The sequence below is a fragment of the Bos taurus genome, chromosome 1 (assembly GCF_002263795.3).
Source record: "Bos taurus isolate L1 Dominette 01449 registration number 42190680 breed Hereford chromosome 1, ARS-UCD2.0, whole genome shotgun sequence".
In the NCBI taxonomy this organism is placed as follows: domain Eukaryota; kingdom Metazoa; phylum Chordata; class Mammalia; order Artiodactyla; family Bovidae; genus Bos; species Bos taurus.
This window is the reverse complement of record NC_037328.1, coordinates 138,184,579-138,197,488: the sequence shown is the minus strand read 5'-3', so window position 1 is coordinate 138,197,488 and position 12,910 is coordinate 138,184,579. Positions and strand designations below refer to the sequence as shown.

The 12,910-nt window shown below is 39.8% G+C and overlaps 1 protein-coding gene across 2 annotated transcripts in view; it reads right to left on the bottom strand.

Annotated features, from left to right (window-relative positions):
• CPNE4 (copine 4) overlaps positions 1-12,910 on the bottom strand; it is a 686,953-nt gene that overhangs the window by 148,895 nt on the left and 525,148 nt on the right. The gene's annotated exons all lie outside the window — the stretch shown is intronic.

The window sequence follows — 12,910 nt, the reverse complement described above, 5'->3', positions numbered from 1 at the left end:
TGGGGGCCCCTGCCAAGGATTGAGATCCTGGGGTTGGAGCAGGGGTGGGGTTTCTTCCTTTCCAAGCAGTAAGAACTGGGGTTTGTTAAGGATGAAAAAAATATGGCAACAAAATCCAAAGGTTCAGCAACACTTAGGGTCCAGGAGTAAGGAGTCACATGGGGGTTGGGAATAAGGGGGGAATGTTCTGGGCAAACTCCAGGAGCATACTCCAGGAGTCCAATCCATTGAGCAGCTATGTGACAGTCTGGCTCAGAGTGTCCAAAGCAAAGACATGGATTCTGTGGAAAAGATGGCCTAGTCACACGTGAGAAGAGAGGACAGGAGCAGCTGGATAGAAGCCAAGGACAAATGCTAGGATTGCCTACAGAGGAGGAGCAAACGTGAGCTTTGCAGTGAGGTGGCAGGAAAAACACTGAGCTACCTAAGAGAAGTGCCAGGAAGCCAGCTAGGTTTGGAGATTCCGTAAAAAATCAGTGTTTATCCATGTAAGCTTGGCAAATGGCCTGCACCAGCACTGCTTAGGAAAACCTTTACACTGAAACTTCTGGGACTACTGGGATTCTGATTCCACAGAGCACTCTGCTGACTGACCAGGAATCCGACTTTGAGGTGTTAAGAGGGAGCTTGTGAACACGCTGTTTTAAATCACCCAGGCATGGTTGCAGAAGAGGGAGGGCATGAAGAAAGAGCAAGATGAGCAGTGGGTGAAGATGCCATTGTATGGTTGCTTTAGATGTGTGTCCAGGCCTCCTGTCAATCCTCATGTTTTCCTGAGATTCTCACCTTTGCTTTAACTTGGAGGACCTGCTTCTCTTTCTTTTCTGCTACTTATTTCTCCTGGTTCTGTCTTACTTGTGCCCACCCCACCATGACCTCAGTTAATAACCTGGGCCTCTCTGCTTAATAAGGCTGGGTGGCAAGTTTATATAGAAACAACTGGTCCTCATCACCCTAGACTCCTCTTCAAAGCAACTAGCTTCTATCAATTATCTTCAGAGCATGCCTGATAAACTCTCTAGGGGAAAATCTACAAGTTACCTGTACAGTTCTCTGAGCACCAGAGAACAGGACAGGAAAGGGCCTCTGGGTGCTTACATGGTATTTGGGTTGTTCTGCATGGTCTTTCCCTCAGGGTTAGGTACGATTAGGGTGTTAATAATACTTGCTGGTGGACCCCTTTCCCTCTCTTCCTCTTTAAGATTCTATTCTGCAAGAATCTGTTCTAAATACCAGCAGTGTCTCCTAACAAATATATACTAGATATTAATAATGTGTTGATAAAATCAAAGGAAATGATTCATATCATATTTCACAGGATCAAAGAGACACATATTTATTTTTTTAACAACCACAAATTGGTAGGAAAGCACTGTGTTATAGCTTCACTGAGAGTGTTTTTTCTCCCTTTAGTGGTATAGTCAATAGTTGATAGCTTCTCAGACTTTATGAACTATGTTACATAGAGACATGTCTTTCTATTAAATATTTGAATGATGATAAACATTTTGGTTGGGTAAGAGTAATGGGATATGGATATAATGATATTATAAAATAAGGGTGACTTATTTTATATGAAATACAACAAAATAGAGGCAGTATAATTCAACAAAAAGCATGAAATTTGGCATTTGATTGCATGGGGTTTTGAGCCTCAGTTTTTCCATCTGTAAAATGAACACATGGAATCTACCTCAAAGTTTGGTTAGAAGTAAATGAAGTGATTTTGATGGTTTTTCCAGTAGTCATGTATGGATGTGAGAGTTGGACTATAAAGAAAGCTGAGTGCTAAAGATTTGATGCTTTTGGACTGTGGTGTTGGAGAAGACTCTTCTTTGTTTTATTTTTTATTTATTTTTTACTTAAAAAATTTTTTTGGAGGCTATTTACTTTACAATATTGTATTGGTTTTGTCATACATTGACATGAATCCGCCATGGGTGTACATGTGTTCCGCATCCTGAACCCTTCTCCCACCTCCCTCCCCATCCCATCCCTCTGGGTCATCCCAGTGCACCAGCCCCAAGCACCCTGTATCATGCATTAAACCTGGACTGGCAATCCAGTTTCACATATGATAATATACATGTTTCAATGCCATTCTCCCAAACCATCCCACCCTTGCCCTCTCCCACAGAGTCTGAAAGACTGTTCTATACATCTATGTCTCTTTTGCTGTCTCGCATACAGGGTTATCGTTACCATCTTTCTAAATTCCATATATATGTGTTAGTATACTGTATTCGTGTTTTTTCTTTCTGGCTTACTTAACTCTGTATAATAGGCTCCAGTTTCATTCACCTCACTAGAACTGATTAAAATGTATTATTTTTAATGGCTGAGTAATATTCCATTGTGTATATGTACCACAGCTTTCTTTTCCATTCGTCTGCTGATGGACATCTAGGTTGCTTCCATGTCCTGGCTATTATAAACAGTGCTGTGACGAACACTGGGGTACATGTGTCTCTTTCAATTCTGGTTTCCTTGGTGTGTATGCCCAGCAGTGGGATTGCTGGGTATATGGCAGTTCTATTTGCAGTTTTTTTTAAGGAATTGGAGAAGACTCTTGAGAGTCCCTTGGACTGCAAGGAGATCCAACCAGTCCATCCTAAAAGAAATCAGTTCTGTATATTCATTGGAAGGACTGATGCTGAAGCTTAAACTCCAATACTTTGGCCAACTGATATGAAGAACTGACTTATTTGAAAAGACCCTGATGCTGGGAAAGATTGAAGGTGGGAGGAGAAGGGAATGACAGAGGATGAGATGGTTAGATGGTATCACCAACTCGATGGACATGAGTTGAGTAATCTCTGGGAGTTGGTAACGGACAGGGAGCCCTGGCATGCTATAGTCCATGGGGTCACAAAAAGCTGGGGATGAATGAATTACTGAACTGAACAGAACTAATATGCCATAGAAATCATGGATAATTTCATTCAATTGCTAACGTTAAATATATTTCATTGGATAGCTAATATAAAATATGAATTTCATTAAATAACCAATATCAATTATTAAACCTATTTCATTAAATAGGTAGCATTAGATATTAAATACATCAGTTCAGTTTTAGGGCTTCACTCCAGGCTTCCCTGTCCATCACTGACTTCTGGACCTTGCTCATGTTCATCAAGTTGGTGATCCCGTCCAACCATCTTATCCTCTGTTGTCCCCTTCTTCTCCTGCCTTCGATCTTTCCTGGCATCAGGGTCTTTTCCAAGAGTCAGTTCTTTGTATCAGGTGGCCAAAGTATTGGAGCTTCAGTTTCAGCATCAGTCTTCCCAGTGAATATTCAGGACTGATTTCCTTTAGGATGGACTGGTTGGATCTCCTTGCAGTCCAAGGGACTCTCAAGAGTCTTCTCCAACACCACAGTTCAAAAGTATCAATTCTTTGGTGCTCAGCTTTCTTTGTGGTCCCACCCTCACATCTATACATGACTACTAGAATATTTTGTTAAATAGATAATATTAAGTGTAACCCTAAATCTACTCAGGAAGCAGTGCAAAGTCTTTTACATACTTCAGAAGACATTTCAGCTGGTTGCAGCATCATCTCTTGAGTTACCAAGAAAGAATCCTCTATGATTTAAGGCTCAGTAGACATGGTTGAGAAAGTTCTAAGTCTCTGACAGCTTCACAATTACTTTAGAAAATTAACCTCTCAGAATTAATAGGGAAATACCAGAGGCTTTTCCACTATAGTGATAGATAAGGCTAATGGGTATGCCCTCCATTCTCTACTATTATTTAACACTGTGTTGGGAGCACTGGTCCAAACAAATAAATAAGGAGAATCACTAGGTAAGTGAGTAAGGGCAAAACTATCACTATTTCCAGATGAAATATATTTTTAAAACTCCAAAAAATTACAGAAAATTACTATAAACAACAGTACAACAGTAAAATAGTAATTTGAGAAAATAATTCAACAGCTTTTATGTTTACAAACAATAGTCTGAAGGAGTAATGGAAGAGAAAGAAAGACACACAAAACTAGGCATAAACTTAAATATTCTAAACGTCTAAGAGGGACACTAAGTGCTCTTGCAAATACAAAAGGAGACTTGAATGAACTGGAAGAAAAGTCATGTTCTGAGCTGGGAACACAGCATTAGAAGAGATTTCCTTTGCAATTTCAATAAAAATACTATCAGTTTTTGCCTTCTGGTACTTTATATCAGTAAATCTGGAAAACCCAGCAGTGGCCACAGAAAAAGGTCTATACTCATTCCAATTCTCAAGAAGGGCAGTACTGTACTAAAGAATGTTCAAACCACTGGATGACGGCATGCTAGTAAGCTTATACTCAATATCCTGCAGGCTAGGCTTCAGCATTACATGAACCAAAACTTCCAGATGTCCAAGATGGGTTTCAAAGAGAGAAACCAGAGATCAAATTGCCAACATTTGCTGGATCATAGAGAAAGCAAGGGAAATCCAGAAAAACATCTACCTTTGTTTCATTGACTATGCTAAAGCCTTTGACTGTGTGGATAATAACAAACTGTGGAAAACTCTTAAAGAGATGGGAATAACAGACCATCTTACCTGTCTCCTGAGAAACCTGTATGCAGGTCAAGAAGCAATTGTTAGAACTCTGTATGGAACAACTGACTGGTTCAGGATTGAGAAAGGAGTATGACAAAGCTGCTTATTGTCACTATGTTTATTTAACTTATACACAGAGCACATGATGAAAAATGCTGGGCTGGATGAGTTATAAGTTGAAATCAAGATTGCCAAGAGAAATAACAATAACCTCAGTGATATGCAGATGATACCACTCTAACAACAGAAAATGAAGAGGAACTAAATAACTTCTTGATGAGGGTAAAGTATGAGGGTGAAAAAGTTGGCTTAAAACTAAATATTAAAAAAATAAGATCATGGCATCTGGTCCCATCACTTCATGGCAAATAGAAGGGGAAAGGTGGAAGCAGTGACAGATTTCCTCTTCTTGGGCTCTAAAATCACTGTGACTGCAGTTATTAAATTAGAATACCATTGCTTCTTGGCAGGAATACTATTCAAAGCTAGACAGTGTGCCACTTTTCCAACAAAGGTCCATATAGCCAAGGCTATGGTCTTTCTAGTAGTCTTGTATGGATGTGAGAACTGGACCACAAAGAAGGCAAAGCACCAAAGAATTGATGCTTTCTAACTGTTGTGCTGGAGAAGACTCTTGAGAGTCCCTTGGACAGCAAGGAGATCAAACCAGTCAATCTTAAAGGAAATCAACACTGAATACTCATTGAGAGGACTGATGCTGAAGCTGAAGTTCCAACACTTTGGCCACCTGATATGAAGAGATGGCTCATTGGAAAAGACCCTGTTGCTGGGAAAGATTGAAGGCAGAAGGAGAAGACGGTGACAGAGGATGAGATGGTTGGATGGCATCACTGATTCAAATGGGACATGAACTTGGGCTATTTTCAGAATAACACATCTCTGGGAGATGGTGAGGGACAGAGAGGCCTGGCATGCTGCAGTCCCTGGGGTCATGAAGAGTCGGACATGACTAGGTGACTGAATAACTAGTTGCTTATAAATGCAATGAGAGAACTGACTGGAAAGAGTAACAAGAAAATATTCAAGAAAATCCTTAAAAGACAAAGAATACAGAAGTGAGAAAACCTAGTTCTATCAGGTATTAAAATACGCTACACAGCAATTACATATAAGGGAAGAGAGTAAAAACTAGAAGAAGCAGAATAGGAGCTAAGCTTTTCTGAATATATTTTGTAGTTTTGACTTTAGAATCATGTAAGCATTTTATATAATTATAAAACTAATTTTGTTGAAAATTAAATTCTAAAAGCTGAAAGCAAAATTAAACAAAGGAACCCAACAGTTCCATGGGTTAGAGCTTCAACCATGGAGAGGAATTCTCTCTAGACTTTAAAGTATGATTGAGCATTCATAAGGAGATATGTATCTTACAGAAAAAAAATTCAAACTCTTGAATTTAAAAAATTGATACCAGAAAGCAAGGAAACTATTATTTAAAATATATTTAATTGGAGGATAATTGCTTTCAATGTTGTGTTGGTTTCTGTCATATATCAACATGAATCAGCCATAGGTATACATATGTCCCCTCCCTCCTGAACCTCCCTCCCACCCCAATCCCATCCAAACTACTCAGCTTACATCAAAAGAACTCAAGAGAGAATTTGAAGGGGTTTTAACTCATGAAACATGGAACGATATAAGATTTCAAAGGAATAATATTAACTGAAATAGATTGAAACACTAGAATACATTAAAAAATCATGAATTCTTGATAATGTGAGGGATCCCATTAGTCACCAATGAAGGATGCTAGAGTAGAAATGTGTTATTCTGAAAATAGTTTTTAAAAAAGAAAGAATAAAGCATTTTCCTGTCTTTCTTATACAAATCACACCCCAGGGAACCAAATAGTTCTTGAACTGTTAACCAGACAGTTTTTCTGTAAAGAACTCTAAATAATAAAGAGGAATAACAGAATTAGAAAACTACCATTTTGGAAATTCTAATGAAATCATGTATGTAGGCAATATGCCTCAGTGACTGTTAAGATCACAAAAGAGCACCATCCTTTGTAAAATATTCTTGCTACAAAATAACCCCTGAATCTGATCAAACCCAGCTAGCTATTTAGAGGGTACACAGAGAAAAAAACAGGCTGGTTTCTTCAGTAAGTAAGTTGCAAGGATAAAAAAGAGTGAGAGAGACTGAAAGAGACTGGAGATATTTCAGTCAAATGTAATGCTTGGACCTTGTTCACATGTCAATGAACAAACCCCAAATTCAGCATTCTTGCCTTGAGAACTTCATGGACAGTATGAAAATGCAAAAAGATATGACACTGCAAGATGAGCCCCTCAGGTTGGTAGGTGACCAATATGCTACTGGGGAAGAGCAGAAAAATAACTCCAGAAAGAATGCAGAAGCTGAGCCAAAGCAGAAATGATACCCCAGTTGAGGATGTGTCTAGTGGTGAAAGCAAATTTCAAAGCTGTAAAGAACAATATTGCATAGGAACCTGGAATGTTAGGTCCATGAATCAAGGTAAACTGAACTTGGTCAAACAGGAGATGACAAGAGTGAACATCAACATTTTAGGAATCAGTGAATTAAAATGGACAGGAATGGGTGAATTTAATTCAGGTGACCATTATGTCTACTACCGTGGGTGAGAATCCTTTGGAAGAAATGGAGCAGCCTTCATAGTCAACAAAAGAGTCCAAAAATGCACTAATTTGGTGCAATCTCAAAAGCAACAGAATGATCTTGGTTTATTTCCAAGCAAAACATTCAACATCACAGTAATCCAAGTCTATGCCCCAACCACTAGTGCCAAAGAAGCTAAAGCTGAATGGTTCTATGATGACCTGAAAGACTTTCTAGAACTAACACCAATAGAAGATGTCTTTTTCATCACAGGGAACTGGAATGCAAAAGTAGGAAGTCAAGAGAATAATGGAATAATGGGCAAGTTTGGCCTTGGAGTACAAAATGAAGTGGGTCAAAGACTAACAGAGTTTTGCCAATAGAATGCACTGGTCATAGCAAAGACCCTCTTCCAACAACACAAGAGACAACTCTACACAGGAACATCACTAGATGGTTAATACCAAATCAGATTGATTATATTCTTTGCAGCCGAAGATGGAGAAGCTCTATACAGTTTGCAAAAACAAGACCTGGAGTTGACTGTGGCTCAGATCATGAGCCCCTTATTGCAAAATTCAGACATAACTTGAAGAAAGTAGGGAAAACCACTAAGTCATTCTGGTGTGGCCTAAACCAAACGCCTTATAGAGTAAAAGTGACAAATAGATTCAAGGGATTAGCTCTGATAGATAGAGTGCCTGAAGAACTATGGACAGAGGTTTGTACAGGAGGCAGTGACCAAAACCATCCCCAAGAAAAAGAAATGCAAAAAGGCAAAGTGGTTGTCTGAGGAGGCCTTACAAATAGCTGACAAAAGAAGACAAGCAAAAGGCCAAGAAAAAAAGGAAAGATATACCCAACTGAATGCAGAGTTCCAGAGAACAGCAAGGAGAGATAAGGCCTTCTTAAGTGAACAGTGCAAAGAAATAGAGAAAACAATAGGATGGGAAAGACTATAGATCTCTTCAAGAAAATTGGAGATACCAAGGGAACATTTCATGCAGAGATGGGCACAATAAAGGACAGAAATGGTAAGGACCTAACAGAAGCAGAAGAGATTAAGAAGAGGTGGCAAGAATACACAGACAAACTGTACAAGAAAGTTCTTAATGGCTCAGATAACCACGATCGTTTGGCCACTCACCTAGAGCCAGACATCCTGTAGCGTGAAGTCAAGTGGTCTTAGGAAGCATTATTATGCACAAAGATAGTGGAGGTGATGGAATTCCAACTGAGCTTTGGTATTTCAAATACCAAAAAATGATGCTGTTAGAGTGCTGCCCTCAATGGAAAACTCAGCAGTGGCCACAGGACTGAAAAAGGTCAGTTTTCATTCCAGTCCCAAAGAAGGGCAATGCCAAAGGAGGTTCAAACTACTACACAACTGCACTCATTTAACATTCTATCAAGGTAATGCTCAAAATCCTTCAAGCCAGGCTTCAACAGTACATGAACTGAGAACTTTCAGTTGTACAAGCTGAGTTTAGAAAAGGCAGAGGAACCAAAGACCAAATTGCCAACATCTGTTCAGTCATATATAAAGGAAGAGAATTCCAGAAAAAAATGTACTTCTGCTTTATTGACTATGCAAATGTCTTTGATTATGTGGATTACAACAAACTGGAAAATTCTTAAAGAGATGGGAATGCCCGACCACCTTACCTGTCTCCTGAGAAACCTGTATGCAGGACAGGAAGCTACAGTTAGAACTCGACATGGAACAACAGATTGGCTCAAAATTGGGAAAGGAGTATATCAAGGCTGTTGTCACCCTGCTTATTTAACTTCTTTGTAGATTACTTCATGTGAAATGCTGGGCTGAATGAGTCACAAGCTGGAATCAACATTGCCAGGAGAAATATGAATAACCTCAGACACACAGTTGACACAACCTTTATGACAGAAAACGAAGAGGAAATAAAGAACCTCTTGATGAAAGTGAAAGAAGAGAGTGAAAAAAATTGGCTAAAACTCAACATTCAGAAAACTAAGATCATGGTATTCAGCCCCACCAATTCATGGCAAATAGGTAAACAATGGAAACAGTGACAGACTTTATTATCTTGGACTCTAAAATCACTGCAGATGGTGACTGCAGCAATGAAATTAAAGATACTTGCACCTTGGAAGAAAAGCTATGACATACCTAGACAGTGTATTAAAAAGCAGAGACATCACTTTGCTGCCAAATTTCTGTATAGTCAGAGCTATGGCTTTTCCAGTAGTCATGTATGGATGTGAGAGTTAGACCATAAAGAAGGCTGAGCACTAAAGAATTGATGCCTTCAAACTGTGGTGCTGGGGAAGTCTCTTGAGAGTCGCTTGGACTGCAAGGAGATCAAACCAGTCAATCCTAAAGGAAATCAACACTGAATATACATTGGAAAGATTGATGCTGAAGCTCCAATACTTTGGCCACCTGATGTAAAGAGCCAACTCACTGGAAAGACCCTGATGCTGGGAAAGATTGAGGGTGAGAGGAATATCATTGAGTAACAATGTTGTAATAGTTTCAGGTGGACAGCAAAGGGACTTAGCTATACATATACATGTATCCAATCTCTCTCAAACTTCCCTCCTATCCAGCCTGCCACATAACATTGATCAGAATTCCTGGTGCTATACAGTAGGTCATTGTTGGTTATCTATTTTAAATATAATAGTGTGTACATGTCCATGTACACGTCCATTCCAAACTCCCTAACTATCCCTACCCTCTATTCTTCCCACCTGGCAACCATAAATTCGTTCTCTAAGTCTATGAGCCTTTCTGTTTTGTAAATAAGTTCATTTGTATAATTTCTTATTAGATTCTGCATAAAAGAGGTGTCATACAATATTTCTCCTTCTCTGTCTCACTTACCTCACTCAGCATGATAATCTCCAGGCATTTCCATTTGCTACAGATGGCATTATTTCTTTTTTTTTTTTTAGGTTGAGTAGTATTCCATTGTATATATGTAACACATCTTTTTTATCCATTCCTCTGTTGATGGACATTAAGTTTGCATCCATGTCTTGGTTATTGTAAACAGGTAACTGACTACTTTTATGGATGTTTAAAAATTTTCATAATAAATAAATAAATAATCATTTCTGAAAAATACTTATTTGTTTAAAAATTTTTCCCCACAAAGGAGGAATAGGAAAAATAAAACAAAAGAAAGCGCTGGTTTTACTTCAACTTGGTGTTACTGTGACCCTGAATAAATGATAGCTAAAGATATCAAGTCTCATTTGGGACCAAGATCTCATTGTTAGAATTTTGCTAAGACTGAGACTATAAATGGACAGAGGGCTTAAAACTTTTTTATTTTAAAAGTTCGCTTTCTATTTTTTTTTTTTTTTTAATTTTGTGGTGGCAAGGAGGTGCTGCCTTCCAATATGGCATATGGCACCATTTTATATTAGGGAAACTAAAGTGGGACAGCACTATGAGAATTTCACAGTGGCATTTGTGACAAAATAATGAATACAAATAAAGAACAGTATAGGAAGTCTCTCCTGCCTCTCAAAAAAGCTGCAGGTGAGTGATGATATTGGGTTTGTCACCTAGGGAGCTCAGCACACCTGGGTATCCCCTCTAGCCCAATCAGGTGCTGTCAACCTTGTAGCACTCCCTGTTCTCCATCCATTCCCTCTAGAAACAGCTTCTGTGTGTACCCTGTGCCAAGCACTGGGCTGGATGCATGCATACGCACAGAAAGAAACATGGTTCTCACCCTGCAGGAGCAAACCAGGAAGAATGAGTCACATGCTCAGGAAAGAGAGATGGAAACAGAAATGTTTTAAACAAGTAGAGAGGTGTCTCCCTGAGGTAGGTGCAGAGAACTGGAGGGCACCCATGGAAGCTAAAGACATCAGGGAAGGTTTCTGGAAGTGGAGGGATTTTGAAGAGATCTGAAGGAAAGTAGCAGATGATGATAATCCAAGAAAAGTAGAAGAGTAAGGAGCAGGGAGGGGCATGTGCCAAGTCCTGAAGGCTTGGGGAAGGCAGGGTGGGCATGAGTGCTGGGCAGAGAAAAGATTGTAGAGGGGAGACTGAATGGTAGAAAGTGGTGGGGGCACTGAGTTGAGGAAGGGCTCTAACGAAGGGGCAAATATCTGTGCCAGGGTTCTCAGTGTGGTCTAGGACCAGCAACATTAGCATCACCCAGGAAGTTGGAGAGTGCAAATTCTCAGGCTCAACCCAGACCTGCTTAATCAGAAACCCTGTGGGTAATGCCCAATAATCTGTCTTAACCAGCCTTGTAGGAGATTCTCTAAATGATTTTACCCTCCACGGGACATTTAGTAATGTCTGAATATACTCTGGGCTGTATGACTGATGGGGGTAAAGTACTACTACTAGTGTTTCGTAGCCTGGATGCTGCCAAACATCCTACAATGCACAAGACAACCCCTTCCCCTGCCCTGCCCCCTGCCAAAAAATCCAAATCTCAGTGGTACAGCTGTTGAGAAATCCCGATCCTCTCTTTCTCTGTCTGTGTCTTCCTTCCTTCCTTCTTGTCTCTCTTTTATTCCCACTTGTCCTCTACAGACAGACAGCAGAGCACTCAAAAAACCACAAAATTCTCCTTTTCCACATATTTGTTATTTACTCAGTTACAGATAACCATCTCCTTTTATTGAATTAGCAATGCCTCAGGACTAAGTTGACCTGTGGTTAATATGGGCATTATCTTATTTTTGTCCCAAAGGGTCCATTTCTCTTCCTGGGAGTGGGATGGGATTGCTCAGAGTATAGGTGACAGTCCCCACCTCAGACCTGAAGCTGTAGGTCTTGGCCACCCTGCACATGAGCTTATACCTGAGGCCCAAATAACCAGGAGTCTTGATTTTGGCATGAAAGACAGTTGCAGTGAAAGAGGAGGCTTCCACAAGAGATATCAGAGATAATTCTGAACTCTTCATCCAGACCACAGAAGTAAGCATGTCCATAGATAGTACAAAGTCCAAACAATGTTTTTAAGCAAAGATGTAAAGTCACATGAAGAGTCTGAGAGTAACCAACAGATAGAATTCTGATCTGAAGGATAACATTGACAAATCCAATAATTATATCCACTAGAAGACGTTTACAGGGCAAAAAGAGTAAGGAAAGTGTAAAGTTACAAATATAGGCATTGGCAGTGCCCATCTAACACTTTCCAGGGGAGCTGGTGCCCCCAATATGAATGTTTAGTCTGCTTATTATTATTCCACTGCGGTGGTAGGTGTACCAGGCTTTTAAAGTCTGAAGCCATTAACCATTTCCACTATCCAGCTTCTTTGGCTCTGTTTTCAGGCTCTCACACAACCCTCTAATAATGGTCTTCCCCATAGTTAACCCAGGTCATCCAGGTCATGGAGAAAATGACCTGGTAAAGTTGATAACGAATGTTGAGTTTGCTTGAGGGCCATGTTTTTCACTAAACAGGAACCAACTTATCTGTTGGCTCTGGCCTCTATTGAATCTACTTAGTCATCCTGATTGATAGAATAACCTCTGGGACACTGACAACATGGAGCTTCTGGACTTCCAAGGTAGCGTGAGAGCCAGACCAAGGACCATAAGAAACACCTCTGGGAATCTGGTTCTGGCACTAGCCTGTTGTCCTCTTTGGTCATCCTGACTGTCATAACGCATCTTGTCTTCCAACTTCTACATTCCCATGATACTCAAAAAACATGTGTGGTAGATTGAAAAAAGTGGCCATCATATTCTGCAGCTCCTTCCACCAAGAAGTAGAGTCTATGTCTTA